A 16,384-nucleotide genomic window follows, 5' to 3' on the forward strand; every position below is an offset into this window, starting at 1 on the left:
TTTCCGCGCCTCTCTCCGTACGTTTACTACGCCTCTCTCCGTACGTTTACTGCACTTCTCTCCGTATGTTTTCTGTGCCTCTCTCCGTACGTTTACTGCACTTCTCTCCGTATGTTTTACGTGCCTCTCACCGGATGTTTTCCACGCCTCTCTCCGTACGTTTTCCGCCCCTCCGTACGTCTACCACCCCTCTCTCCGGACGTTTTCCGTGCTTCTCTCTGGATGTTTTCCGTGCCTCTCTCCGGACGTTTCCCGTTCCTCTCTCTCTGTACGTTTTCCGCCCCTCTCCCCGTACGTTTCCGTGCCTCTCTCCGGACGTTTCCTGTGCCTCTCTCCGTACGTTTTCCGCGCCTCTCTCCGTACGTTTACGACCACTCCCTCTGTACGTTTACCGCCCCTCTCTCCGTATGTTTACCATGCCTCTCCCCATATGTTTACGGCCCCTCTCTCCGTACGTTTACCGCGCCTCTCTCTGTACGCTTTCTGCCCCTCTCCCCGTACGTTTTCCGCGGCACTCTCCGGACGTTTTCCCTGCCTCTCCCCGTATGTTTACCGCTCCTCTCTCCGTACGTTTTCTGCGCCTCTCTCCGGGCGTTTTCCGTGCATCTCTCCGGACGTTTTCCGTGCCTCTCTCCGGACATTTTCCGTGTCTCTCTCCGTACGTTTTCCGCGCCTCTCTCCGTACGTTTTCCACGCCTCTCTCCGTACGTTTTCCACGCCTCTCTCCATACGTTTTCCACTCCTCTCTCCGTACATTTTCCACCCCTCTCCGTACGTTTACCGCGCCTCTCTCCATATGTTTACCGCGCCTCTCCCCGTACGTTTTCCACCCCTCCATACGTTTACCACGCCTCTCTCCGTACGTGTCCGCGTCTCTCTCCCGATGTGTCAGTGAGCTCGTCTTGTCCATGTCGTGAGTGTGAGTGTGAGTGTGAGTGTGAGTGTGAGTGTGAGTGTGAGTGTGAGTGTGAGTGTGAGTGTGAGTGTGAGTGTGAGTGTGAGTGTGAGTGTGAGTGTGAGTGTGAGTGTGAGTGTGAGTGTGAGTGTGAGTGTGTGTGTGTGTGACATTGTGGGTAATTTCTACTGCTCAAGTTTGAATGACGGACAATGTTGCAACCATTAAATTTAGCTCCTATGCCTATAGGTTGCCTGTTCCTTGATGAGCTAAATGCCTCAGAGGCCATGACTATAAGTTGACCGGCAATGATCACCACAATTAGTTTGGGCAGGAATATTAAAGTTGGCCAACACTCCTGTCAGGCCAATGGCTCAGAGGTAGGGCACTTGCTATCGACTTGTCTCAGCTGAGTTTGATTTCCAACCCAGCTGTTAATTGTCACCCTGGTGCTTCACAGGATGGGTGTTGCATCAATGAGTGTGCAACTGTTAAATGGGAGATTATTAGTCCGGCAGCGTGTGAAGTCCCATGAGAACTATCTGATGAAAGCAAGGCACTGGTCTGGATGCCTTCAGGGGACTCCAAAGAGCAATTCACAACTGTTGAGTCTGAGAATTTGTTCTGCTGTTGGTTGTGAATTTTTGAAAAGGAAATCCAAAAGATCAGTCTGAAGCCATTTCGGTCAAACAGAAACACAATTGCTAGTGTCTAAAGTGGACCATTTGTACCTGAAATATGTCAATATGTGTACAAAATGAAAACATAGCAATGAGAGTGACCATATGCATTGGTGACGTCTTCATAACACTAATTTATACAAAACAAAAATGTCACTTTCATGTAAAACAATCATTTACTTCGTACACATTATCAAACACGTGACCTGAGCTGAGGAAATGGAAGAGTGACAATAAACTACAGACGTACAGCAATCACTCATATAAACTTCACGTCGTCATTCCTCTAAATTCTCACATTTACACACAGATGTACGTGCAAGTCTTTGTTGATGGATGTTGCAGTGTTATCGCCAAACATATATTTACTCCAGGTTTTATAATTAAGAGTGTGCAGTGCTACCACTCAAGCAATGTTCACATTTGTACAAGTACACCAGACATGTTCATGGGAACATGTCATCATATTCTTCTGCTTCCTCCTCAATTCAATTCATGGTTTATCATCAAATCATCACAGCCACAGAATGAATTGTGATGGATTTACAATCTAAAATTAAAATCAAAATAATTAAAAGGAAAAAAGTTCCCGAGATCCATAAATTCCCGAGCACTCTCTGAGGCAGGGGTCTTTTTGGGGGTCTTGGAGAGTCTTTTTGGGGTCTTGGAGAGTTTTTGGTGGGTCTTTTTGGAGAGTTTTTGAGGGTTTTTGCTGTCATGAAAGGGTTTTTTGCTGTTACGAAGGTCGTCGAGGTGGCGAACGTGTCTCTGCTGGCCCTCTACAAGGAAGGAAAGAGCGACCCCGACCCCCCCTCCGTGGACCCCGCTACTCACCACCCGAGCTCCGCCACGAACCTCGAGTCCCACACGTGCGACTGGGGACCAAACCAGCGACCATTGTCAGGTGCCGCAGCACGGAGTACCCCCTTTCTCCGACGGCCAGGTACCCAACCAAATTCTGCCCCCAGCTTGTCTCTCTCCTCAGCTGCGAGGGTCCAACAAAGAACTCTGGGTTTATTTTCATTTGTGTGTCTGCGTGTGGGCCCGTCTTTAAGTACAACTGAATAAGTGTTTTTGGATCATTGTAAATACTTCTTGCATATTTGCGTAAAGTCTTGCTTTGTGTCTTCATTTACTGTAACTAAAACTTGTTAGAAATGTTCCCAGTTCGTTTCCGTCCCTTCTTGAATTGGTCCAGCATGGTTTGGATCTGAGTTTAGGCGGGGTTTTATCCCAGATAATAGATTCATTCCAGCCGGCACGGCTTTGGCAGTTTCCGCTCGGCTGCATCCGAACCGGAGTTGGTAGTCGGTACTCTACCGCAGTCGGTAGAGTGACCCGGTTCGAGCAAGACGTACCGAGGGCGTGGTTTCCCCGGTAGTCTAAATCGCGTACAACATACAACATGTCGGTGTCCCAAGTCAGTTATGCCGTTAAGTATATGTGTAGACAGAACCCCTCCTTGTGTGGAGTGGGGATTTTCGAAGGGGTGCGTTGCGATGTTTTTTTAGTTCGGGTAATAAATCTTTATATCCCATCCTCCATTGCGATCCACGGTACCCGAGTGCTTGCAGCCTTCGGTTCGCTGGCAACGTACCACGGTCTGCCTGTTGTCTTTGGAGGCTCGTTTTACCGAGAGAGAATCTTTGCTGTCGCAGTTCCTATTCGGCTTCTCCAAACGCTCCAACTCTTTCTTGACGAGTCCACACGCGTGGAGTGGGGCAGGCCTCGCCAAGCCTGGCCAAGGCCCCGCCAAGAAAGGGCGGACCCATGAGAGCCCCGTCCAATCAGGGCGGACAGTGACGTCAGTTCTGACAAAGGCCCCGCCCCGCTGAGGGAGGTCTACAAACCACGACACCATCCTCAGTCTAGAGTGCTTTGGGGGTCGTTCGTTCTGTGTTTGGAGGCCGGAGTTGGTTGGAAAACGAAGGGGTTCCCGGTGCTTGGCTCCCTCACGTCTCGCCTTGACTACTGGTCCCGGCCCACTCGAGCTCCTCCATGGACACGAACTCCACATGGGCGGCTGTGGACCTGACTGCACGACTGTTGGCAGGTGCTGCACTACGGAGCATTCCTTTCCCCGAGACTCAGGTACTCAAAAGAACTGTGACCTCAGCCCGCCTCCCTCCCTGGCTGCAAAAGTCCTTTGCCTTCAACTGGGTTTTTTTTGTCCGAATGTGTGTCTGAGTGTGTGGTGCCAGTCTAATAAGTAGAAACTGTATAAGTGTTTTAGATCATTGTAAATCTTGCCTGTGTATTTCCACGTAAGTCTGATCTGTCTTATTTTGTAAGTTGCTGTAAATTGTCGCACGACATCTTATTTCTTTCCCCTGCATAACACCCTATTAAACCTGTTTCTGTGCCACATAAATTTCTCGTTTATCACAAATAAATTATTGTAGAAATGTTCCCAGTTCATTTCCGTCCTTTCTTTCATTGGTCCAGCATGGTTCGGATCTGAGTTTTAGCCGGGTCTTTGTTCCCATTAATCTGCTCATCCTAGCCGGAACTTTGGCAGTTCCGCTCGACTGCACTCGAACCAGAGTTGGTCGTCGGAACTCTACCGCAGTCAGTAGAGTGACCCGGTTCCAGAAAGATGTGCCGAGGGCATGGTTCCCCGGTAGACGACACCGCGTGGTTAATTCGGTAAATTGGTTCGAGACAAAAAGACCCGATGCTATGCGGTGGAGGTATTGGCGTCCACGGTAGGTAAAGCGACCCGCCACCTCAAGGAGTTATCCATGAGAGACGGCCTACAATTCCGGGAGTCTGGTGGGAGACGACGTAACTTCCCCCACCTTGCAGTCGTTCTCACCACCGGTCCCCGGCCCTCAACAATATGTGTGTATGTATGTATATATATATATATATATATATATATATATATATATATATATATATATATATATATATATATATATATATATATATAGTTACGAATTTGGAATTCGATTGCACACAACATACAGGTTCCTTTAGTCAGCTATGTCAATAAGTGCTTGTTCCCTAGATAGCTCACCTTTCATTGTTTAAATGTTCAGAAATCGATTAGATGCGCTGCGGATCGATTTAATAGTTAGGGAACGAACAATGGAGACATCCCTCCCACTCTTCTGCGAAGAGGAAGAACCACCCTGCCGTCTCGTGACTCATGATGTCAACAACTCCCCTCCACCTGTGGCTGAGCGGGGGATGGAGCACGAGGGCATGAGTCATGAGTCACGCCGGGAGCGGGGGGAGGGCAGAAGAGGATAAGGAAGAGATATTTTCTTTGTTCGTGTTTGGGCAGAGTTGGAGAACGGAATTGAGAGAGAAGTAGTTCAGAAGACCGTCGGGTCTTGTTTGGCTTGGGTTAGGGTTGAGGCCTTCGGAAGCTTTTTGCTTCGGCTGGCTCAGTGAGCTTCGGCTGCGGCCTGGCTCGAGAGAAGGCTTTTTGCTTTGATGGTTCCATGAGCTTCGGCTTCTGCTTGGCTCGGGAGAGGTTTTTGCTTCAAGCTGCCCTGTTTGGAAGGAAGTTAAGCCGGTCGCTCGGCTCGAGCTGCGAGTGGTGGCTTCTTCGCCATTTTGGTTCCTGGCTTGGTGCGACTCATCAACCTCTTCGTGGAGGTGGTTCCTCGGGGAAGCGACGCATCGATGGGAAGGTTCGGCGCCTCGTCTCACTAGCACGTGTTGAGAAGCGTGGGAGGTGGTTCCTCGGGAAGCGACGCATCGACGGGAAGGATCGGCGCCTCGTCTCACCAGCACGTGTGAAGAAGCGCGGGAGGATTCGCGGGAGCTCGGGAAGGATCGCGGCTCGGCGATTGGATCCAGCTCGCTCTCGCTGGAGCCCGGGTCCGAACAACTTGAAGACCACACGAGATGGAGAGGTTCGAGATAGGCTCTGGGTTTCAGCTCACCTGTCCTCCGAGCCGGAGCTCGTTATTAAAGGCCTTTGCCACCATTTCTTGGGTGTGTGTGTGTGCATACGTGTGTCCATGGGCCCGTCTAATAAGTAGGAACTGCTGTTAAGTGCAAGTGAATGTACATAATAAGTAGACGGTTGTAGTTCTTTTGTCGTGCTTTTGTTGCTTGTGTAACTGCATACGTGTTTTGCCTTGTTTAATTGCATACGTGCTTTATTATAATAAATGTCCTTGTGTGAATGTAAACCTGTTCGTTGCGTCCATTCCCTCATTGAACTGCCCCATCTTGCACTCGGAATATAGTTGGTTTTTAAATAGCCGATAAATAGAATTGGGTCCGGCGAGGTCTGGCGATAATACCCGCTCGGTTATCCCAAAATGGAACGGACCGCTTAAGCGGTTCATGTCCAAGCAGACCTTCGCCGAGGTACGGGCCCTCGGTAGGTTACCCGCACGGGTACTTAGGTATATCAATATTCGGCGATTGACCCTATTTCGTGCGGGTAGAATACGGACTGGGTCGTGGTGGAATTAAAAACCCACCCGTGACTGGTTTCTGGTGTTGTTCCAGAAAGTCACGACTGGATTGTCCGTTCGGTGGGCGAAGCGACCGCAATTGGTTAGACGCGGTCGTTCGCACGCTGGACGGGTGGGAAATCTACAACACTGGTGTCGAGGAGCGGGAAAACAAACTCTCCCGCCTCCAACAAAATTAACGGAACCGGATCAAGGGTGTGCGAGGCGACCCTCCGGTTCCATTAAATTACGAGCTTTTTTAAATTGTTCTGAGAAGCAAATGGCAGTTCAAGGCGAATGGGAGCAGGGGGTAATGAATTTAGAAATGTTAGAAATCATGGCTCAGGGCGAAATGACCGTGCAGAACATGCCCATTATGGGGGTTGAACACACCCCACAAACAAATGCAGAGTCCGCAATGGGCGCAGCGGCGGTGGCCGCGGTGTATGACACCCCTCCCATCCTCCGTCAAAATCCCTCCCTGGCCCCCAGCGAAACCGCGACCGACCGATGCGATTCGCTTCGTCGGGGTCGGCTGCGATCAGCCAAGTGGGGGAAATGTTGATGCAGATGATGCCGTCTATAAAAGAGATGAAGGATAACATGGCCACAAAAGATGGCATGAAAACGAATGTGCAACAAATGAGAAACGAAATGAAAGAAATGCGGCGTGTGGGGCGATGCCTGCAGCCGGGCATAATGGAGATTGCTTGCGACGAGATACGGGCAGTGGAGCACAAAATGGCGGCGCCACGTGCTGGAGCGAGCGAGCTGAGGGGGAGTGTGGACTGTGTCGGTCCCGCGGTGGAGGACAAAATAATACGGGAGACGTGTTGGACGAAACTCGTAACGGCAGAGAGAGTGATGGTGAAGGAGGGGGAAAAATTAAAAGGGGAGACCGAAATGTGTAAGACGAGACACGAGGTGACGACGGCAGAAATAATAGTGGAGATGAAGGAAACGAACAAGGTGACGGAAAAGCAAATAGTCACGGAAACAGAGACACGGGAGATGGAGGATGAATTGGACGGGGTGGAAGAAACTAAAAACGAACGAACACACACACACACACACACACACACACACACACACACACACACACACACACACACACACACACACACACACACACACACACACACACACACACACACACACACACACACACACACACACACACACACACACACGTAGTGGAGGACAACGGGGTGAGCTGGTGGAATGTGTTGGGACCTGATGCAAGCAGCAGGATGGCCTCCTTCAGGAATGAGGGGAGGGACTGTGCCCCCTTGAGGGGGATCGTGACGAGGAGAGTCCGGTCGAGCCTTGCGAGGTAGAGGGGGCGAGTGCTGCGAACGGGTGCACGCGGAGCTTGGGGGTTATGGAAACCCCGGGACCCCTTGTAATGGTGCCAATTCCCCTCGTGGTTGTTCTGGTGTGTGTGGTGCCGAAATGCGTGCTGGAAAGCATGCATGGTGTGGATGAAGCACCGTGTGTGGATGAGGCACCGTGTGTGGATGAGGCACCGCATGTGGATGAGGAACCGCGTGTGGATGAGGCACCGCGTGTGGATGAAGCACCACGTGTGGATGAAGCACTGCGTGTGGATGAAGCACCGCGTGTGGATGAAGCACCGCGTGTGGATAAAACACCGTGTGTGGATGAAACACCGCATGTGACAGGAACCGTGTGTGAGTGAAAGGCGATGTGTGAGAGAGACCGCGTGTGTGAGGTGGCGGTATGAGAGGGAGATGGTGGTTAGCGTGCGGGAGACCGCAACCGCATGTCCTAGTGTAATGGTGAGGTGTGTGAGCGTCGTGGCACGCAGGAGTGTGCGCGTTGAATGGCGACGACGACTGCGACAGACGAGGGACAAAAGCCGGGTAGCGGCCGTAGCTGTTTTGAGGACCATGCCGGGTTTGCACGGCAGCGCGTGCGGGGTCCGTGCCATGCAACGCACAAGGCCGCCACGTGCGCGCCTGCGGGAGTGAAGCCCGGTCCGTAAACGCACGCGGTGGATTAGCCGATCCCGCGGACGGACAGAAGGTAGGCTGGATAATTGATTTGGACCGGATGGGTTCTCCAGGCGGGCATGCGTGTGAAGCTCCGACGAGCAGAGCACATGCGTTCGCGTGGGGAACCCCTCGGAATGAGCTTCGGCTTCTGCTTGGCTCGGGAGAGCTTTTTGCTTCAAGCTGCCCTGTTTGGAAGGAAGTTAAGCTGGTCGCTCGGCTCGAGCTGTGAGTGGTGGCTTCTTCTTCTTGGTTCGTGGAGCTCTTTGTTCTCCATTTTGGTTCCCAGCTTGGTGCGACTCATCAACCTCTTCGTGGAGGTGATTCCTCGGGGAAGCGATGCATCGACGGGAAGGTTCGGCGCCTCGTCTCACCAGCACGTGTTGAGAAGCGCGGGAGGATTCGCGGGAGCTCGGGAAGGATCGCGGCTCGGCGATTGGATCCAGCTCGCTCTCGCTGGAGTCCGGGTCTGAACAACTTGAAGACCACACGAGGTGGAGAGGTTCGAGATAGGCTCCGCATTTCAGCTCACCTGTCCTCCGAGCTGGAGCTCGTTATTAAAGGCCTCTGCCACCATTTCTTGGGTGTGTGTGTGTGTGTGTGTGTGTGCATACGTGTGTCCGTGGGCCCGTCTAATAAGTAGGAAATAATGTTAAGTGCAAGTGACTGTACATAATAAGTAGACGGTTGTAGTTCTTTAGTTGCTTGTATAATTGCATACATGTTTTGCCTTGTTGGATTGCATACGTGCTTTATTATAATAAATGTCCTCGTGTGAATGTAAACCTGTTCGTTGTGTCCATTTCCTCATTGAACTGCCCCATCTTGCACTCGGAATATAGTTGGTTTTTAAATAGCCAATAAATAGAATCGGATCCGGCGAGGTCTGGCGATAATACCCGCTCGGTTATCCCAGAACGGAACGGACCACTTAAGCGGTTTGTGTCCAAGCAGGCCTTCGCCGAGGTACGGTCCCTCGGTAGGTTACCCGCACGGGTACTTAGGTATATCGATATTCGGCGATTGACCCTATTCCGCGCGGGTAGAATACGGACTGGGCCGTGGTGGGATTAAAAACCCACCTGTGACTGGTTTCTGGCGTTGTTCCAGAAAGACACGACTGGATTGTCCGTTCGGTGGGCGAAGCGACCGCTATTGGTTAGACGCGGTCGTTCGCATGCCGGACGGGCGGGAAATATACAACAATATATATCTATATACAGTGGGGAGAACAAGTATTTGATATACTGCCGATTTTGCAGGTTTTCCCACTTACAAAGCACGTAGAGGTCTGTAATTTTTATCAGAGGCACACTTCAACTGTGAAAGAGGGAATCTAAAATAAAAATCTTGAAAATCACATTGTATGATTTTTCAATAATTAATTTGCATTTTCTTGCATGAAATAAGTATTTGATACATCAGAAAAACTGAATTTAATATTTTGTACAGAAACCTTTCTTTGCAATTACAGAGATCAGACCTTTCCTGTAGTTCTTAACCAGGTTTGCACAGACTGCAGCATGGATTTTGACCCACTCCTCCATACAGATCTTCTCCAGATCCTTCAGGTTTCGGGGCTGTCGCAGGGCAACACAGACTTTCAGCTCCCTCCAAAGATTTTCTATTGTATTCAGGTCTGGAGACTGGCAAGGCCACTCCAGGACCTTGAGATGCTTCTTATGGAGCCACTCCTTAGTTGCCCTGCCCGTGTGTTTCGGGTCGTTGTCATGCTGGAAGACCCAGCCACATCCCATCTTCAATGCTCTTGTTGAGGGAAGGAGGTTGTTGGCCAAGATCTCGTGATACATTTCCCCATCCATCCTCCCCTCAATACGGTGCAGTCGCCCTGTCCCCTTTGCAGAAAAGCATCCCCAAATAATGATGTTTCCACCTCCATGCTTCACGGTTGGGATGGTGTTCTTGGGGTTGTACTCATCCTTCTTCTTCCTCCAAACACGGCGAGTGGAGTTCAAACCAAAAAGCGCTATTTTGGTCTCATCAGACCACATGACCTTCTCCCATTCCTCCTCTGGATCATCCAGATGGTCATTGGCAAACTTCAGACAGGCCTGGACATGCGCTGGCTTGAGCAGAGGGACCTTGCGTGCGCTGCAGGATTTTAATCCATGACGGTGTAGTGCGCTACTGATGGTTTATTTTGATTCTGTGGTCCCAGCTTTCTTCAAGTCATTGACCTGGTCCTGCCGTGTAGTTCTGGGCTGATCCCTCACCTTTCTCATGATCATTGAGGCTCCACGAGGTGAGATCTTGCATGGAGCCCCAGACCGAGGGAGATTGACTGTTATCTTGAACTTCTTTCATTTTCTAATAATTGCGCCAACAGTTGTTGCCTTCTCACCAAGCTGCTTGCCTATTGTCCTGTTGCCCATCCCAGCCTTGTGCAAGTCTACAATTTTGTCCCTGATGTCCTTCGACAGCTCTCTGGTCTTGCCCATTCTGGAGAGGTTGGAGTCTGATTGATTGAATGTGGACAGCTGTCTTTTATGCAGATAACGAGTTCAAACAGGTGCAGTTAATACATGTAATTCAAACAGGTGCAGTTAATACAGGTAATGAGTGGAGAATGGGAGGGTTTTTAAATGCAAAACTAACATGTCTGGAGAGCCGGAATTCTTCCTGTTTGGTAGGTGATCAAATACTTATTTCAGGCAATAAAATGCAAATTAATTATTTTAAAATCATACAATGTGATTTTCAGGATTTTTGTTTTGGATTCCGTCTTTCACAGTTGAACTGTACCGATGATAAAAATAACAAACCTCTACGTGCTTTGTAAGTGGGAAAACCTGCAAAATGGGCAGTGTATCAAATACTTGTTCTCCCCACTGTACACACACACACACACACACACACACACACACACACACACACACACACACACACACACACACACACACACACACACACACACACACACACACACACACGGTTCTCGGAACCGCATGCATACAACAGATAGGCGTCCCGAGACAGTTATGCCTTTAATATACGTGAAGATAGACCCCCTCCTTTTGTTTAGTGGGAAGACAAGGGAGTGCGTTGCGATGGTCTAATAGTTAGGATTATTAAATCATTTTCCCTTTTTATTTCATCCCCACTCTTTTTCGTTTCTTTTCTGAGGCAAAATCCGCGACGTGCACTTTGGGCTAGACCATCGCTTTGAGCTTCCACGACAACCCACAGTACCCTCTGCCTGCTCGCACCTCGTCTCATCAACCATAAGCGTGCACCACCATCTCCCCAAAACCAGACATGTGCGGCAAGTCACGTACGCTTTAGCACCCAGGTGGGCAGGCTGGACCGGCGTCTGCCCAAAACCTGGCCCAGGCTGGCGGACCACGTGAGGGGTCGGGGCCAGTCAGAACGCCGACTCAGGCGATGACGTCGGATTCGGCATGGCCCCTCCCCCGAGCTCTATAAAGCACGGAGAAGTCCTCCGTGAGGGTGTTGAGAAGAGTTGTGTTCGGTGTGGGTGTTCTTCACGCGGAGTGTTCGTGCTCCTTGACTCCGCCCACGTCTCGCCTCGATGAACCGCCTCCTGCCTGGTCCCGCCGACTGCTCCACCCTCACACTCTGGACTCCGCCCTTCTCCGGAACACGATCTCCACACGTGCGGCTGTGGCCAGAATAACGCGACTATTGTCGGGTACCACACCACGGAGTATCCCTCCCCCGAAACGCCCAGATATGGAAAGCTATTATCTCAACTCCCCTCCCTCCCTGGCTGCAAAGTCCTTCGCATTTGGGTTTCTTTTTCTGTGTGTGTTTGAGTGTGCTGGTACCTTTCTGGTAAGTAAGCCTCTATAAGATCCTTATTGTTGTTGCTCTTATTAATCTTGCGTCAAGTCTGCACTGTGTCTGCTTTAGAAAGTTGCTTGTATTATTGTCGCACCCCACACCTCTCTCCTCTTTCCCTGCGTTACATACCCAATAAATCTTTGTTGTGCCACATGCTTTTCCTCGCTTGCTTGTTAATAAATCATTGTTATTAGGAATGTTCCCAGCTCGCCTTTGTCTTTTCTCTCATTGGTCCAGCATGGTTCGAATAGAAGTTTAGCCGGGTCTTTATTCCCACCGATCCGTTCCTTCGAGCCGGTACGTCCTTGGCAGTGTCGCTCGGCTGCATCCGATCCGGAAAGGTGAACCGATCCGGTAGAGTGATCTGGTTCAGACAAGGCGTACCGAGGGCGTGGTTCCCCTGTAGTTAACCCACGTGATTAATTAGGTAACCCGATTCCATAAACGGGAGGACCCTAGGTCACGCGGTTGAGTTATTGGCGTCCACGGTCGGTTAAGCGACCAGCCCGCGTCACGGAATTATCCGTGAGTGACAGTCTACAATTCCGGGGAGTCTGGTGGGAATCGACAAAGCTTCCCCCACCTCATGGTTTTCTCACCCGACCTCGCCGGCCCACAACAATATATATATATATATATATATATATATATATATATATATATATATATATATATATATATATATATATATATATATATATATATACACATATACACACATATACATGTATAATTATATATACACATATACATGTATAATTATATATACACATATACATGTATAATTATATATACACATATACATATATAAATATATACATGGGTGGTCGCTATATAATTGCATACTAGTCATACAGTTTTTGATGGACCGGGCTGAAAATTTTTGACAAAGGGGTTGATTATAGTGCGCATAAAAGCGCGGAAGACTATTTTCGATTTTTTTTTTTTTTTCAGGATTTTTCAAAAATTTCAAAGTCCCGTTGCTAGAGAACGGTGGCGTCAATAGCAACGGTGCTCAAAAGCATACAACTAGATCCTGGTATGAACCTACCAGTCAAGTTTCATCAAAATTGGTTGACTCCTCTGGCCTCCAGAGCTGTCCATTAAATACATATAGACAGACAGAAAACCTGAGAATAACGGTAGTCTCGCGACCACCCAATATATTAAAATACACACATTGTTGAAATTTCGAATGTAATAAGTACCAAAAATAAAATTTCACAAAAACAGAAAACTTGGTGATAAACAGGTGTATCTATCTGTTATTGCATGGTATACGTGGTTGAAAACACAAGTTGTAAAATAAAGGCAATCTGAATTAAAAAATTTAAAAATAAGGTTGTGAGTTATTGCACAAAACTTATGATGAAGAGATACGTTATCATTGTGAAGGGAGCAAGGAAATTGATCTTGTTTAGATGACATTTATGTTATTCCACTCTTTCTGTAACGTTCAGTCCTGCACCTAATTTCAAAAAGTTTGTTGCTATGACATAATTGTCCAAGTGAGGATTGTTTTCCTGGAACACAGTCTGGAAATCTATGATACAAAGATGATGTAAAGTTACAACAAAGTTGTTCTGCACATTCATACAATGACTTCAGCTGGCAGGTACTCAGAACATTGTGGTGGGAATCATAATTGCTAACAAAGATAATACTCAATGCTCGTCTCTGTATCGATTCAACCAATGCATGCTGTTGTTATGTTAGTGAAGAATGCCATCCTCCAGTCTGACATCGTTAAGTTGAATCTGCAGTGGTGGCAGGTGGCGGCAAATGAACGACACCCGCATGATCTGACACCGAGCTGGGTTAAGCCGCATCTTGGATTCTGTGCACCACTGTTCAAATTCTAAAAGGGCTATTGGGAGGGTACATGGAGAGTCTATTTGGCACGACTCTGCTGGCGTTGTCATCCACGTATTTCCACCTCCTGATGTCAGATGACTGGAGAGTGCCATTGATGAGGGCCAATAAGATAAGTAGACCTAGTGGCGTTCCTTGTGGGAAAGTGCCAGTTGTTGAGAGAGGCAGAGAAAATTCTCCCTTGTAATGGACTTGCTGGATGCGGATTGAGAGGAAGCTGCAGACCCACTGGATTAAGGAAGGTCTTACTCTCATTGCATACGGTTTGTTGATAGCAACCGTATGATCCACCAAATCAAAAGCGTTAGAAAAATCGGTCAAACCAACAATCATAATTGAACCAGGTCTATCAGCTCTACCATACAGGAAATCCATCAGTTGTATAAAATCGTGGGTGGAGGACATACATACCTGCACGGTTCCCAAACTGATGAGGGTCAATGTTGGCAGAAATGTCAGACATGAGCCATCGAAACATGAATAGCTCTGCAACCTTCGCAAAATGGTCAGCTAAAGCAATCGGTCGCAGATTGTCCAGTCTTGGTGGCGATTGTTTCGGTAAAGGAACAACTATTGATTTCCTCCATTGAATGGGGACAACACCTTGTTCATATGAGGCACTGATGATATCACAGAGAGGAATGCTGAGTTCCAAAGCAAACTCTCGTACAAGTCCGGGAGAGACGTCATCTGGCCCACAACTCTTCCCTACCTTGGTCTTTGATAATTCTTTATAGACTGTCATATGTTGCATCATGGGTATACTGTTTGGTGGGAAAGGACAAAAAGGTGGAATATTGTCCTTGTTTAACAGGGGTGTACTGCTCTTCATTGAAACAAAGTAAGAATTAACGGCGTTTGAAATTGCTGAGGAGTGGCTGCCAGGAATGCCTGGCATGGTGGTGATCAGCTCCTGTTGTGTGTTGGACGTCGTGAGCTTAATGTCACGATACCATGAGCCTTCAATCATTGAACTCGGTTGCCTTGGAAGTCTTGCATTGCATCATTGATTTTCCGTTGAACCTTGTGTCGGAGGGCTATCCAGCTTGTGGATCCCCTGTGGAATGCTGCTTGATGTTGATGAATCAGCACTTTTACTTCCATTGTTATCCATTGTTTAGCTGCCACATGGAGTCTAATGGTCTTAGATGGGAAATAAATGTTAATTGCAGAGTTCAACTCAATATAAAATTGTGCACATTTGTCTTCAATGTCACATTTTCTAATAACATGTCCAATCATGATGTGTTATCCATTCACCAAAAGCACGGATGTCTGATTCGCAGATTGGGCAGATAACTTTGCACCTCATATCATCAGTGTGAAAAGATGTTGTTTCGGGTACTATGTCACCCCCGTCGTGATCGCTTTGCCAGATTGGTGCAGTAAGTTTAACGGAACAATATAGGTTTTTCATATTTGTCACGATTATATCCAATACTACGTTATTTCTTGGTGACTGGTCCATAACAAGCTTGAGATTGTGACCGGTAAGAAGTGCAGTCTAATCAAGGTGAGCGCGTCTCCCATTATGATGATATCGGAACCTCGATGGCATGAGAGGATGTCATCGACTGCGAATGTAAGGTTGCTACTCCAGCACAGGATATCAGCAAGCTTGCACTCTTTTTGCCGACCTCAGAAGGATGACAGGCAAAGTCAACCCCACCTGGTATTAATTCAACAGCAGAGTGGGATTTGTACTCAGGATCCTCGGATCCAAAGCCCACCACCCTAACCATTAAACCAACACCAGGCATCACTGAAAAAAGGTTGTTGGTATTGTTACTTATCACAGACAAATTTCAAGCTCTACAATGGTTCATGGTGGGTGATGGAGTGGCAGAACTTTAACTCAGGTGTTGGACGTCAGAGTTGTTCCGGGTAAGAATTTGCAATATGGCCAGAACGACGGCAGCAGCTTGCCAATATTCTTTGAAAGACTACGTGGGGTATTTAACATTGAGCAGCAATCAATGCCAGCAAATGGCACCCTAGCATTACATCCTTTCCCATGGACAGCACACGTGAAGCACCGATCAGACAGTTTATAGTCAGGCCAAGAACTGAACACAGACTATACAGTTCCAAGGCAATAGCGCCACTTCTTTGCCATTCCATTGGACTTGAAAAAGAAAGGAACAAACATGAGTGAAAGTTCAAATTTTTTCACAAAAAAAGGGAAATTACAATAAGGATTAATGGGACCATTTAATGTCCAAAAATATGCCATAAATGTAGACCGCATAAGTAAATTACAATCAACCCTAATGGCGATCTTGATCCAAGCATGCAACACGTTCTTTCTGATGCATACCATTAGTTGGGCGGTGTATTGGCAAGTGACAGCTTTGTGGAGGAAAAAATAAATAACCCGGGTTACGTGCATGAAGCAAAAAACATACCTACTGCTTATAATGCCAAACACCTCACAGCACTGGAAAACATAGGGACAGGAATACTGCACTATAAATGGTGAAGACTTGTAATACGCTCCTCCACCTGGAGGCGGCGCAACACGATACACATTTACAGAGAGAATTTGCGTCCCCACCGCCACCCTTACCTGCCCCCTCCCCCCAAGACCACCGGCAACGATAAAAACACCCCAACGCATGAATTGGGGTTATGCTAATCATCTGTAGCAAGTCTGGATGTAATTGGGCCAGAACTGGAGGAGTAGTA

At 48.2% G+C, this 16,384-nt stretch overlaps 1 protein-coding gene across 7 annotated transcripts in view; it reads right to left on the bottom strand.

Moving 5' to 3' along the window:
* LOC147012595 (protein transport protein Sec16A-like) overlaps positions 1–16,384 on the bottom strand; it is a 146,504-nt gene that overhangs the window by 22,143 nt on the left and 107,977 nt on the right. The gene's annotated exons all lie outside the window — the stretch shown is intronic.

This window comes from Eptatretus burgeri, chromosome 14, assembly GCF_056783735.1.
Source record: "Eptatretus burgeri isolate ZD-2024b chromosome 14, Ebu_testis_v1, whole genome shotgun sequence".
Taxonomy (NCBI): Eukaryota; Metazoa; Chordata; class Myxini; order Myxiniformes; family Myxinidae; genus Eptatretus; species Eptatretus burgeri.